The sequence below is a fragment of the Cydia amplana genome, chromosome 16 (assembly GCF_948474715.1).
Source record: "Cydia amplana chromosome 16, ilCydAmpl1.1, whole genome shotgun sequence".
Lineage (NCBI taxonomy): Eukaryota > Metazoa > Arthropoda > Insecta > Lepidoptera > Tortricidae > Cydia > Cydia amplana.
In genome coordinates this window covers 16,240,195-16,253,087 of record NC_086084.1, presented here as the reverse complement: position 1 = coordinate 16,253,087, position 12,893 = coordinate 16,240,195, and the positions used below count along the sequence as shown (strand labels likewise).

Here is a 12,893-nt window from a genome sequence, read left to right as displayed (position 1 = left end):
CCTCTAGCCGAGATAGCATCTTTGGACCTCGAATTACTCAAATGTTCTTAAAAATGGCAGTCTAACCTGCTATTTGCAGCCACTTACACGAGTTCTTCAAATTGGATGTCACAAATAATGAGAAAAAATGTTACGTACCGTAAAACCCCTAACTATAGTCGTTATACTTAGTCTATACGTAGTACCTACTCCAACTATGGTTCAAGAGTTCACTATAATTATTTTATTTTATTTATTTTAATCTTTATTGCACAATACATGAAGGTACAAATGGCGGACTTAATGCCTTAAGACATTCTCTACCAGTCAACCAATGGGTCAAACCAGAAATCAGAAGAATTATGTAACTAAGTAATAAATACCAATATTATTTTTGGTTTTGTCTAAGTTTTGCTATTGTATACCTACTCGTATTTTATACCAACTAAAATATTGTACGAGATCTAACTTTACAAATAAGTAATTGAATATACCTATTAAAAAAATGTCAAGTAAAACCTTTACATATGTATAAAGAATTACACCCTTGTTGTTACAAAAAAAGAAAGAAATTGTTGTATCGTATATACGTAAGTATAACCTTTATTTAAAATAAATACTAAAATGACTGGGCTTTGTATAGCTGAGTAGGTACCTAATATAAAGTAAAAGATCGCTAAAGTAAAGATATCACCGAAATATACGAAAGCGTATAAGCAATCCGTTTCATTACGTAGAAAAGCGCACGAAACCCTGCGCACACGCAAGCCGTGCTCAACATACAGGGTGGCATCTAAAATGAGCCAGAAACTAAAGTTATTATTGGAATAATTCTAATAGAATTCGAAAACAAAACAATAAAATTGCTTTGCTAATTCGCGAATTAATAACACGACTACAACACAAGATGCTGCGGCGCTAGCACGGTCCCATTTTTATCGCCTGTCACCATGTCTGTCACGTTCTAATAAGTATGTATGTGCGAAAGTGACAGGCATTAGTGACAGGCGATAAAAATGCGACCATGCTGCCACCGCTGGAGATGTTGATTTTGACAATTTTGAATATTACGTTTTTTCTCATTCCACCCTGTATTACATTGTCCGCGGCTGCGCAGATCGCATCGTGCGCTCGCGCTCATTAGCGCACGCGTATCTGATGCGGGTTACGCCTCTATTTAGCCTGAGAATGTGATTGGAGATTTCAGGCAAATGGGGAATTAAATTCAGAAGCGAAGGCGTAGCCAGAAAAGAGGGGTTTTACATCTAAGCCCAGCAAACTTCCTCTGTCACATTCTTGTAACTTTCCATCTCAAAAATTTCCATTTTGTGTATTTCCATGTTATTTCCGAGAACTATTCGCAACTTATAGATACATTTGAACCCCTTGTGTAAATTTCATTTGATAGCGTGAGGAGCGTTCGCGTTTGCGTTAGGTATGTCCATTTTTGTATGGGATTTTGAACAGCGCGCCAAGCGGGACGTTTTGGGAACTCAAAATCCCATGCAAATATTTTACACTTAACGCAAACGCGTTGGTACCTCACGTCACGCTATCGAATGAAATTTACACTGTACTCCAGACAAACCTGTAAGAAACATCTGACGAACATAATAATTAATACCGCGCGCAATCATTTTTTACTGTAATTAATAACTTTCTAAATTGATTTATTGCTTGGATATAGTTTAGCGACATAAATTGATACGTACGCTATTAAAATAATACAGTATGAGTATGACGAGACATCGCATAATTTGCATGTGTAATTGAAATGGTCCATCAAATACATCCGCTGGACGCAGTACCCACACAAGACTACAGTAACTCAACAGATTAATATTGTCCTCAGTTACCGCGATATTTATTAATGAAATAAAACTGTTTAGACGGATTATATCGCGAATAATTTAAAATACGTTGTAAATAATAAGTTGTATGGGACATAGAGTATTAATAAGTTTTAATCTCACTCAATACTTATTAAATTTAAATTTGATTACAAATAAATTTTCGCAAAGTTAGCTCCAAACTTATATAGGTATGGCTTGAACATTCCCAGCTATATTTCTCTAGCTAGGATACTGTGTATGTACTGTTACTGCGATTCGTATTTAATAGGAGCCAATAAAATGATTGGTGCCATTAAGGAATCAATTTGCGGAATTTAATTACTGTTATCGTAAATACTGGAAGCACTACTCTACAGACTTTACAATTTTATAACGATTTCAAAAAAGTATACATAAGAGCAATGCAAAAAAGTCACTTTATAGGTACCTAAATACAGCGTAAGTTGATCTGTAGAACCTCGATTATCCGAACTAATTCGGAGCGAGACTAGTCCGGATCATCAAAAGTTCGGATAGTCGAAATGTGGGTTCGTCGTTCGGATAATTGAGTGTTCGGATTATCGAGGTTTATATAATCAAGGAGTGTAGGTTGCAATTTATGCGACAGGCAACATGGCTTCTGAACTGATGTTTGAGTTACCCGCTTTCGAAGTTACCTCAAAGCACCTTATGACACTATTTTCTTAATTTTTATAAAATTCAATATCAAAGTCTTATAATAATATGTCCAATACTTTACTACCAAATGTATCTAAAAAAGATATACCAAATGTATGTACATGTATGTGTGTTGGTTTTATTATTATTATTTTGTATTGTTTGTAATTGAATGTCACTAACCTTAATTAATTTTAAGATTTGTTGTAAGTACTAACAATTATGGATCAATTATGGATTCGATTTAAATAAATAATTGAATTGAATTGAATTTGAAAAAATTGGTTCATTACCTGAAGCTACTATTACTTTCTACTGGACCCTCGAATTAGGAGCCATTACAACGAAGATTTATGACCCGCAAGATACAATCGTAACACGAATTAAAATAGTTAAAATTTTAGGAAATCTCACACATGCTAATATATGTTTTGGACAGGTTCACACCGTGTATGTAATTTTATGTATTGACTGGTTTACATCATTAGCATATAGGACATAGGTTACCTAGAGGAAACTAATATGAAAAATAAAAAATGTTTTTGGTTTCGGACTGACAGAAATCTGGTTTTGATAAGTGCTAAATATTTTCAAGTGAATGAATGAAAAACACCAACTAGTAAATGAATGAATTATTAAATACTTAGCTAAATAAATAATTCAGTCTCTATAATCTAATTTGAACTGTCGCAACGTGAGACATACTAACATTAAGATAATTTTACGGTTTAGTCTCACGTATTTTTAGTCATTCGCGGGACATGTTTCGGAGAACCTAGGTCTCCTTTCTCAAGCACTAGCAAAATACGTGAGTCTAAGCCTAAAATTCTTTTAATGTCAGCCTTTATACCTACGTCTCAATGCTGGGCACAGCCCTCATGCGCGAGAGGGCTTGGGCTTGGGTTGAGCAGTGCAGTACCTATATTTTCATGCCAGAAAGGAGTGTTGTTGACATCAGTACAGGGGCTTAAAAGGTATTAGAAAACTGTAGGTACCTACATCTACATAAGAAAATTTCTATAAACGATTCGAACACATATTTACACTCAATTTCAAGATAACAAACAAAACAAAACAAAATAGGTGTAGGTTTTGAGAAGCAATTTCGAAGATCGACATAAGTGCCCCAAATTTTTCTACGTTTTAGTAAAGAATCTTAATCACAATCCACAACCGTTGAATAGTTTCCTCCGAAATGTGGCCCAATTTTTCATCTATCATTACCAAGATCTCGTTTAACTTTATCTTACTAGATATTTTTACATTACAAAGCCTACACATGGTTGTGTGCCTACACATGGTTGTGTAGGCTTGTAATGTAACCACACAAAGTTACATCTTACAAGTTATTGAGCTTTTTCACATTCACTGCATACCGAGTAGCTTTCCGTAACAACTCTCTCTTATTACCTTAGATATTATACTAGGAATCTTAACCAATGCCTTATGCGTAAGTATTAATAATTAGTAAAATGAAATGCATAACTTCGCCCGGATTACTGGTTAGAAACTAGATAGGGAGTGTAGTTAAGTGAATTTACGTTGCAAGTAGATACCTACATATGTATTGCGCTAAAACTTAGGGTCCGACCGAAACCGTATTTATCGTCGAAACCGAAATCTAAGGTTCGGTTTAGACTCAGTTTAGGCAGAAAACCGAAACTTTTATAGACGCGTTAAAATCATTGTAAAAAATGTCGTCGGCTTTTCGCTTTAGGCATATGAACAATGTTCTATATAATTATTATGTTCGGCAACATATAAAATACGTGCGTGTACGTGTATTATAGTTCAATGTTTATTTGGGGTATTTTTGTACCTAAATGAAGACTTGCGGACCCAGGAAATGTCAGGATTTTAAGATCATCAATTCATCACCCATCATCGTCCATATTCCATTTTTCTCATATGGCAACCCTACCTATACGAGTATGACGTTGCATGATTAGTTTAGTAATTACCAGTTATTTGCATCAAACCTAGTCCTTTTAAGATGCGCTATTAGGATTTGCAATACCTGCTGTGCAAAGGTCCAAACAGGTCCGTTTTATGAATATGTATGTATTTATAAGAGACATAGCTGAAATAGGTAGGTACTTATAAATTTAATGCCTTAAAACTTATATGACCATGTGCTCTCACTAGTTTTAACTCAAATTAAAACTCCATATACCTAGAGATTCTGAAATTTTACAGTGACGACATCTACAACTATGATATAACTGGCCATGTTGAGCGCGATCATCGCTTTTAGTTCCCGCACACGTCGCTACAAATCCAGTATACAGTTGCTACGCGATATTTTACAGTTCAAATTAGCATACATAATACATATGTTGCAATCCTAAGCCCTGGGATAACTTTTTACGACTACTCTTTCATTCCTATACTTGCACGAGTAATCGAGTCAAGCTCCTTAAACAGCCAAAATAATGTGACCCCGAGAGTCCCGAGACCCGTTACAAAAATGCTACCAATCGGAGTGCGCTTACTGCAATGGTTAATTTTAGCATTCAACACGTAGACGCTTTGCGTCTGGAATGACGCCGCGCCGTGGCGAGTAGTAGAACTAAAACTAATACGAACAAAAAAGCTTCCGCTACGCGATAACAGGTGGCGCTGCGCGTCATGTTCAAAAGCCTTTCCACACCCTTCGCACATTACTTGACTAGTGTCCGCTTGACCTGTGATCACATAATATTGAATACGAATCTCGGGCTCAAGTTATTTTGGATAACTAAAGTGTATATGTGAAATGAGTTTTGAATAGCCGTTAACCTAACTGCCCCTAACCCTTTATTGAGGCGAATTAAAACGAACTGCACGTTCATTTTGGTTTTCGTTCGGTCATATTTTCATTTATTGCTGGTTTTATTAGCTCCGAGCGTTTCGGTTGCGATGTAACGACGTTATTTCGGCTATTTTAGGCTAGGGCTGCCTGTAAAGAATGTTGGTAACTTTTCGTTTCCTTTTCTTAAGTAAACTCAAATTCTGTAGGTACTTACCTACTTATTCATTTTGTTATTTGAGCTGGTTGTATTAAAGTTCTTGTACTACATTGTTATTAAGCAATAATAATGACTAACCAACTTTAATTTTCCTGGACATAAAATAACACATTTGAAGGAATATAAAAAACATAATTTTTACCTGTTTGATAAAGGAGCTTGTGTTCTATCTCAGCATCCTGCTTTTTTAATTAACTACATTGGTTTCTCTTTAGTTTAACTAGACTTACAAGCGGCCATAGGCTAATAACCGCTTAGCTTAGCATCAAGCGAGCCTATGCTAGTTTCCTACCACCGTCGTACAAAAAGGCGTTCCAAAAAATAGGTACATCATAGTACCTACAGCCACAGAATAAATAGGTAATAGTACTAGGTACAGAAGATTCACTCTCTAACAAAACGCGTCTAATTACGACAGATATGTCCGCTAGGTGGCGCAAGCGCGAGCAGTAGGCGTCCGATCCGTAGTGCGCGGCAACTACTATGGCTATAGACACCAAAATTGGTGAAGGCCGCATGTACTTGTAGCGACGCGACGAAATCGCAGAGTGAGCTACGCCTGCTACAGCCAGGAAAACCAAAGCGGGTTGGTAACCACGGTGGTAACCACCAAAATGAACCGAACCACACCCCTGCCCGAATCAAATAAAAAGTGCAGTTATTGCAATTGTTCATTTAATATTTCGTATGCAATTTGCCTGAATGGCTTTTCGCAATAATTAATAGCTATGGTGCTATTACTATGCCCATAATAAGTAGACAATTATTTCTACAATTACAAACTATGATGCGATAATATTTGTGTAAGTAATATTGACTGGTTGTTAGTGTTCGATTAAAGCTTAATAAAGCTTGGTTTTTAGTCAATATTGTGCATAATTAGTAGATTTGTTAATGTAAGAAAACACATATAAAACGGACTATATACCTACGAAGAACACAACATATCATTCGAAGAGATATTTATGATGAAGTTGATAAGTCACATTCGCTGCGGTAATACCTAGTGAAACTCGTCATTTACATAGGCATACTTCTCATGGGGTTTTTCGATCCCATACAGCAGTGAACGTGTTAAGATGCTGATACTCACACCGTCCGCATAAATGCATACCTGTAAATAAAAAATATCAGCTGTGAATTAAAAACAATCATTGCTTTTTTTTTAACGTTTAAACTGTTTTATTCTTTATTAATCTGATGCTACCTACTACCTACTATATTATTATCTACGGTTATTATTTCCATCCGTGACACTAAAAATTAATCTGTAATCATACCTACCTAAATCTCATCAAATAATTTCCGGTCATTTGACATTGAAATGTAATTTTTATAATAATATAATATTTATAAAACTGTAATCGTCATCACACCCTTTCCGGTGCAATATGCCGAAATAACTTACATAAATTACTTTTTTACTATATTAAACACTGAATCTAAAGTCACGCTCTCAAAATAATAACATATATGAGTAAATCACATCAGAATATTTACGACGAAACCTCAAAATTATAGCCTTCGCTATAAAATTCGTGTCGTTCGTAATATCCGTAATAATATGAACAGAGATACAAAGGACGAACTGGGTCGAGCGACAATTTGGAAGTAAATTGCTTCATTTTCATCGTAATATTAAATTTCAAATGTCGAATGGGATTTTAAACCTTTTCATCATTATTTCTTCAAAGAGGAAACGCACTTAAAGTATTGTTTCATGTCAGGTTTTGCTCTGAGAATACCATTCTATAATATGTAGGTATTTTTATAATTACAATATAAATGCATTCAATGAATTTTAGTTAGTAGTTAGAGAGTTAGACTCATTTGTGAGTCGAACCGAGATAATGTGGAAAAAATCATTATGATGATTTTAGATTTCATTTGTACAATTATCGACTATATTTGGAGCTCTATGTAATCACCCAATATAATTGGAAGACTTGATATACATATTACCTTGCTTGTTTTTCTTTTAAATAGGTTTTCACGGCAATAATTAGGTAAAATTATACAGTACATGACAGTACCAAGGACCACAGTACACAGACATCATAAATATTGATGCCTGCCTTAAATCTTATAGCAATCCTCTCTTCCGCGCTTACGCAAAATGTTATTACAGGCGCTATAGAAAATAATACTTCCGTCAACAAAAGTAGACGTTCAAGATACATAATATTACAAATTCATGGTTTGGGCCAATATTATGATACCGTAGTGACATATATACATTTACATACCTTATGATATTAACCGAAACTGCTACGGCGCTCCCTAAAGCAATATTAATAAAGTTTAATCCTTAGCAAGAATATAATTCACCTGTCGACGCAAAATATATCTTATTCCAGGTGAATAAGGTCCATATGAAACACGGTTGAAATGTGTGTAGATAATAAATTGACTTTTTTAATCTACTTAATAGTATGGGACTGCTAATAATGTGTTGTCGAATTTTCTATTGTTGCTAGTTGTAAGTAGCTTAATTAATGAAAATATCGACTACCTATAGCGTTAACAGATAGACAGGTACTTTCGCATTTTAGTATGATATTAGTATCAATGGATTATTAGTAGGTGTATATGTATAATAATATGTTGGGAAATGTCTTCAGTATGCCAGCTGTGTGGATCGATTGCCTTGTGAACATACAACTGACACTGTCACCTGGTTTGGTACTTTGTGGTTTTTAGAGGCGGGCTGTATGCTCGTTTGCCACCGGTAAAAAATAAAAAAAGTCAGCAATTTTGATTGATTTTCTAAAGATACGGTAGGTTCTAAGGGGGCCTAGTCAAGACGACATTCATACATCGTCAAACGAAAAGAAAAAACCGGCCAAGTGCGATTCGGACTCGCGCACGGAGGGTTTTTTCATTTCAGCACCATCAACAAAAAATAGAGCAAAACAAGCAAAAAAAACAAGCAAAAAAACGGTCACCCATCCAAGTACTGACCCCTCCCGACGTTGCTTAACTTCGTAAAATCACGTTTGTTGTATGGGAGCCCCACATAAATCTTTATTTTATTCTGTTTTTAGTATTTTTTGTTATAGCGGCAACATAAATACATCATCTGTGAAAATTTCAACTGTCTAGCTATCACGGTTCGTGAGATACAGCCTGGTGACAGACGGACGGACGGACGGACAGCGGAGTCTTAGTAATAGGGTCCCGTTTTTACCCTTTGGGTACGGAACCCTAAAAACGTATCGGGATGACAGAGGCTACGAAAAGTCACGTGACTATCCATTATTTCAGAGTAAAGGGGACGGCCGCTTCTCCATACAAACGTGGTCCTTATTTCAGAGTAAAGGGGACGACCGCTTCTCCATACAAACGTGGTCCTTATTTCAGAGTAAAGGGGACGGCCGCTTCTCCATACAAACGTGGTCCTTATTTCAGAGTAAAGGGGACGACCGCTTCTCCATACAAACGTGGTCCTTATTTCAGAGTAAAGGGGACGGCCGCTTCTCCATACAAACGTGGTCCTTATTTCAGAGTAAAGGGGACGGCCGCTTCTCCATACAAACGTGGTCCTTATTTTCCTCCCTGGATATTCACATAATGTTTTTTTTTGCATAATTTGAAGTATTAACCCTATGCCCCTACGCTTGAATTTTTTCGATACTTTGATTATTGTAAAAATTAGGAGCGAAAAACAAATTTCATGCAAATTTTTAAATAATCCTAAGTCTTATAATAGGTAAGTAATTAAAATATCGAATAAAATGAAACGTAGGAACAGAGCTGTGGTTGATAAACAGCAAATTGTTTCAAAATATTTTCAATAATGTTAATATCCAGAGAGGAAAATGAGGACTACGTTTGTATGAAAAGGCGATTTCGCGTGGGTCCTCAACTTTTTAGCATTTCCTATCAACGATTGGTCATCTTGGCCCCCAGGTGCACAAGTACCTAGGTACTTTCTTTAGCCACGTAAGACTGGCCTGTGTAATTATGTATGTCCCTCCACACGCTCTCGAGTGCTTGCCCCACTTTGTTCGGCTAAACTGTGTACATTTATAACTAGTCGAACACTTTACAATTCTAGAGTGGAACATGAAATGTTTTAGTTTCAAGAAACGAACGTACATTCAGTTACCATTAGAGTTTAATTTACGTTTAAATTTTTAATCAGGTTTTTTTTAGATGTGTCTTATTATCATTCGGATGTTTCAATAGATTAAACTATGCAATTTTAAAGTTGTACGCACGATTATTGCTATAGTTTGTTTTTTTAGCATTAGGTGTCTTTTAATTGAAAAACGCTTTTTAAAAATCAGTAAGTTCTATTGCTTAGGAAAGCAAAACAACGTAAATTCATAATTCATAATTGTTACATAATATTTGCCGTAACTTATTTTTCAAAAGTGTTTTTCAATAAAAAGACACTTCAATATTGTTTTCCATTTTTCTAATGCTAAAAAAAACGAACTACGAGGGGCGTTCAAAATATTCTCGGTATTGATATCTTACGACCTCTTCTAAAATTTCTTTCGTTACTGGCCGCTAAGGTTTATTCATTGACATTAAAAAAAAGTATAATTCGAACCGAGATAGTCTTTTGTTTTTCTGCAATTGCTGAACAAACATGAACATCCTGTGCGAATTGACAATGTTAACTAAATTAGAACATCGATGCGTGATAAAATTCTTGACAAAACAGGGTAAAAATCAAAAAACCATAAAAGAGGAAATGGATTGTGTTTACCGTGAGTCTGTTCCTTCTTTATCTACCATTCAAAAGTGGTCAAGCGAGTTTAAACGCGGAAGGGAGAGTATTGAAGATGACCCTAGACCTGGCCGGTCTGTAGTAGCTACTTCACAAGAAAATATTGATAAAGTGGAAAAACTTATATTGGAAGATGGTCGAGTGAAGGTAAAATCTATAGCACAAGTAACCAATCTCTCTATTGGTACCGTACATGATATTATACATGACCATCTTAATATGTCAAAAGTAAGTGCAAGATGGGTTCCGCGAATGCTGACTCGGCTTCAAAAAGACATGCGTGTAGCTTGTTGTTCCGATTTTATTGACCTGTGCGGTGAAAATCCTGATGAGGTGCTGCAAAGAATAGTTACTGGAGATGAAACCTGGGTTCATCATTATGACCCAGAGAGTAAACAAGAGTCCATGCAGTGGCACATTAAGGGTTCAGCTCATCCCAAGAAGTTGAAGGTCATCCCTTCAGCTGGCAAGGTCATGGCCACGATATTTTGGGATTGTGAAGGAGTATTACTAATCGATTATAAAGAAAAAGGTGTAAATATCACAGGACAGTACTACGCTAACATTCTACGTCAATTAAAGGATGTAATTAAAGAAAAGAGGCGAGGAAAGTTAACCAAAGGTATTCTGCTTCTGCATGACAACGCCCCCGTCCATACTGCTCATATTGCCAAGGCAGCTATTGTTGAACGTGGGTTTAAAACTGTTACTCACCCACCGTATAGTCCGGACTTAGCCCCCAGCGACTTCTTTTTGCTCCCCAATCTTAAAAAGGATCTGCGTGGAAATAAATTTTCTGACGATGAAGCATTGAAGGCGGCAGTGGAGGAGCATTTTTACACGAAAGATAAAAAATATTTTTACGAGGGATTAAAAAAAATAATTGATCGATCTTTTAAGTGTATGAACATAGGGGGGGAGTATATTGAAAAATAAAAATATCAAACTTTTCGTACTTGTTTGTTTTCATTCTCATACCGAGAATATTTTGAATACCCCTCGTATCTTCTAAAGTGGCCGTAATCTGTGCAGACTGTGCATTTAGCTATCGCCGTTTAATGGAAAGCTATTTAGTTACTAGAACATGCATAATAATATTTCCTTGGCAAAATAAAACAAAACTAAATGTCCCGTTTTCAGTACATATTTAATTTTAAAGTAAGTAGGTATTAAGTATAATCTGCTGCAAAAAATTTGCGTTATGCAGATAGACCAGACATTTCTTTGCGAAGCTATTAATAAAACTATTCCACGTAAGAGTGTACCTACGTCATTACTGTCATTAGGAGTCAATAAGCGTGGGTGTGTCCGATACATGTTTTATTTCTCGCAACACGCTCGGGGCGCCTGAAAAGGTCGCTGGGCTATTGTTGCTTACGTATGCTACCTTTGCGGCAGGCGCGCCAATTATATCAACTAATGGAATAAAAACATTTAGCCAAATAGCAATTGTTGAAAATGTAAACTTAAATAAGATATGTAATAAATTCAGGGCCCGTACTTTTCATGCCGTTGACATCAATTTGACGTCACGCTGCATATAGGATAATCCCAAATAGTTTTATTGTAATTATTAATCATTAGTCGTCAATCATTTTAATCATGTACAAATTACTTCAATAGTTTTCGTAATTTACAATTTAAAACGGATATCTGTTGCAAAACTCGTGTAATGACATTGTGCCTATTTACATTTTTCCAACAATACCTAACAAATATATCAAATTTTAAGTAAAATACGTGTTATTTTAATCTGACAGCTGCAGTTATTTAGTTGAGTGACAATAAGATAAAAGTCAAGTAGACATCGTACTGATTATTTCAAGTATCGATATCGGTTACCTGCAGAGGTTGTCAAAATGATTAATTATGACAAAATAATAATTTCAATCATACTCTATGCAGCGTGACGTCATTATGCACATGATTATTAGTAATAGTAATAATCATGTGTGTATTCGTTTTTACCTGGTATCTCGATAAATTAAAAGTACAGCCAGTTGAAAAACAATAAGATTTTTTAGTTATTTAAAAAAATATGCTGAAATTCTGATATTGAGGAAATAATTATACTGACTCATTTCCTATTATTTAAAATTCATAAGTTAATGCCACCTATACTAACTTACACAAACAACAGGAGTTATTTAGAGAGGTCAAGATGTCAATTTAGTACCTTATTGTTAAGACAACAAGTGCGGTGTATGTCATTTTGAACACCTAGACCGCTTAGCTTAGCTACTGACTATATTCATTTGACATTAGTAAAAATGACAGACAATTATCTTTACGTTACCCTAGGCCCGTAAGTGGGATTTTCTCCCCGCTACGCGAGAAGATAATCTCACTTCCTGGCCAAGGCAAGACGTAAAACTTTAGACAAACCACGGGCGGTAATTCGTAAAGCCCCAGATCGCATACCTATATTTTATGGCCCTCACCTTCGGTGGGGCCACAAACACCTGCGATCTCAAGCATTTACGAATTCACCTCCCTAGGTATGTAATGTACTATTAATGGCGTAAAGTTAACTGTCATCAAATTCTTTCAGACTCGTAAAACATGGTAGAGTTCTTTAAATAGGTTTCGCCATTATGTTGACAAAGCTCGACAAAACAAATTAACACATAGTTTGTTATTATTATGAAAGAACATTGT

The 12,893-nt window shown here is 35.7% G+C and overlaps 1 protein-coding gene across 1 annotated transcript in view; it reads right to left on the bottom strand.

Annotated features, from left to right (window-relative positions):
- LOC134655053 (protein prickle) overlaps nucleotides 1–12,893 on the bottom strand; it is a 407,966-nt gene that overhangs the window by 211,152 nt on the left and 183,921 nt on the right. The gene's annotated exons all lie outside the window — the stretch shown is intronic.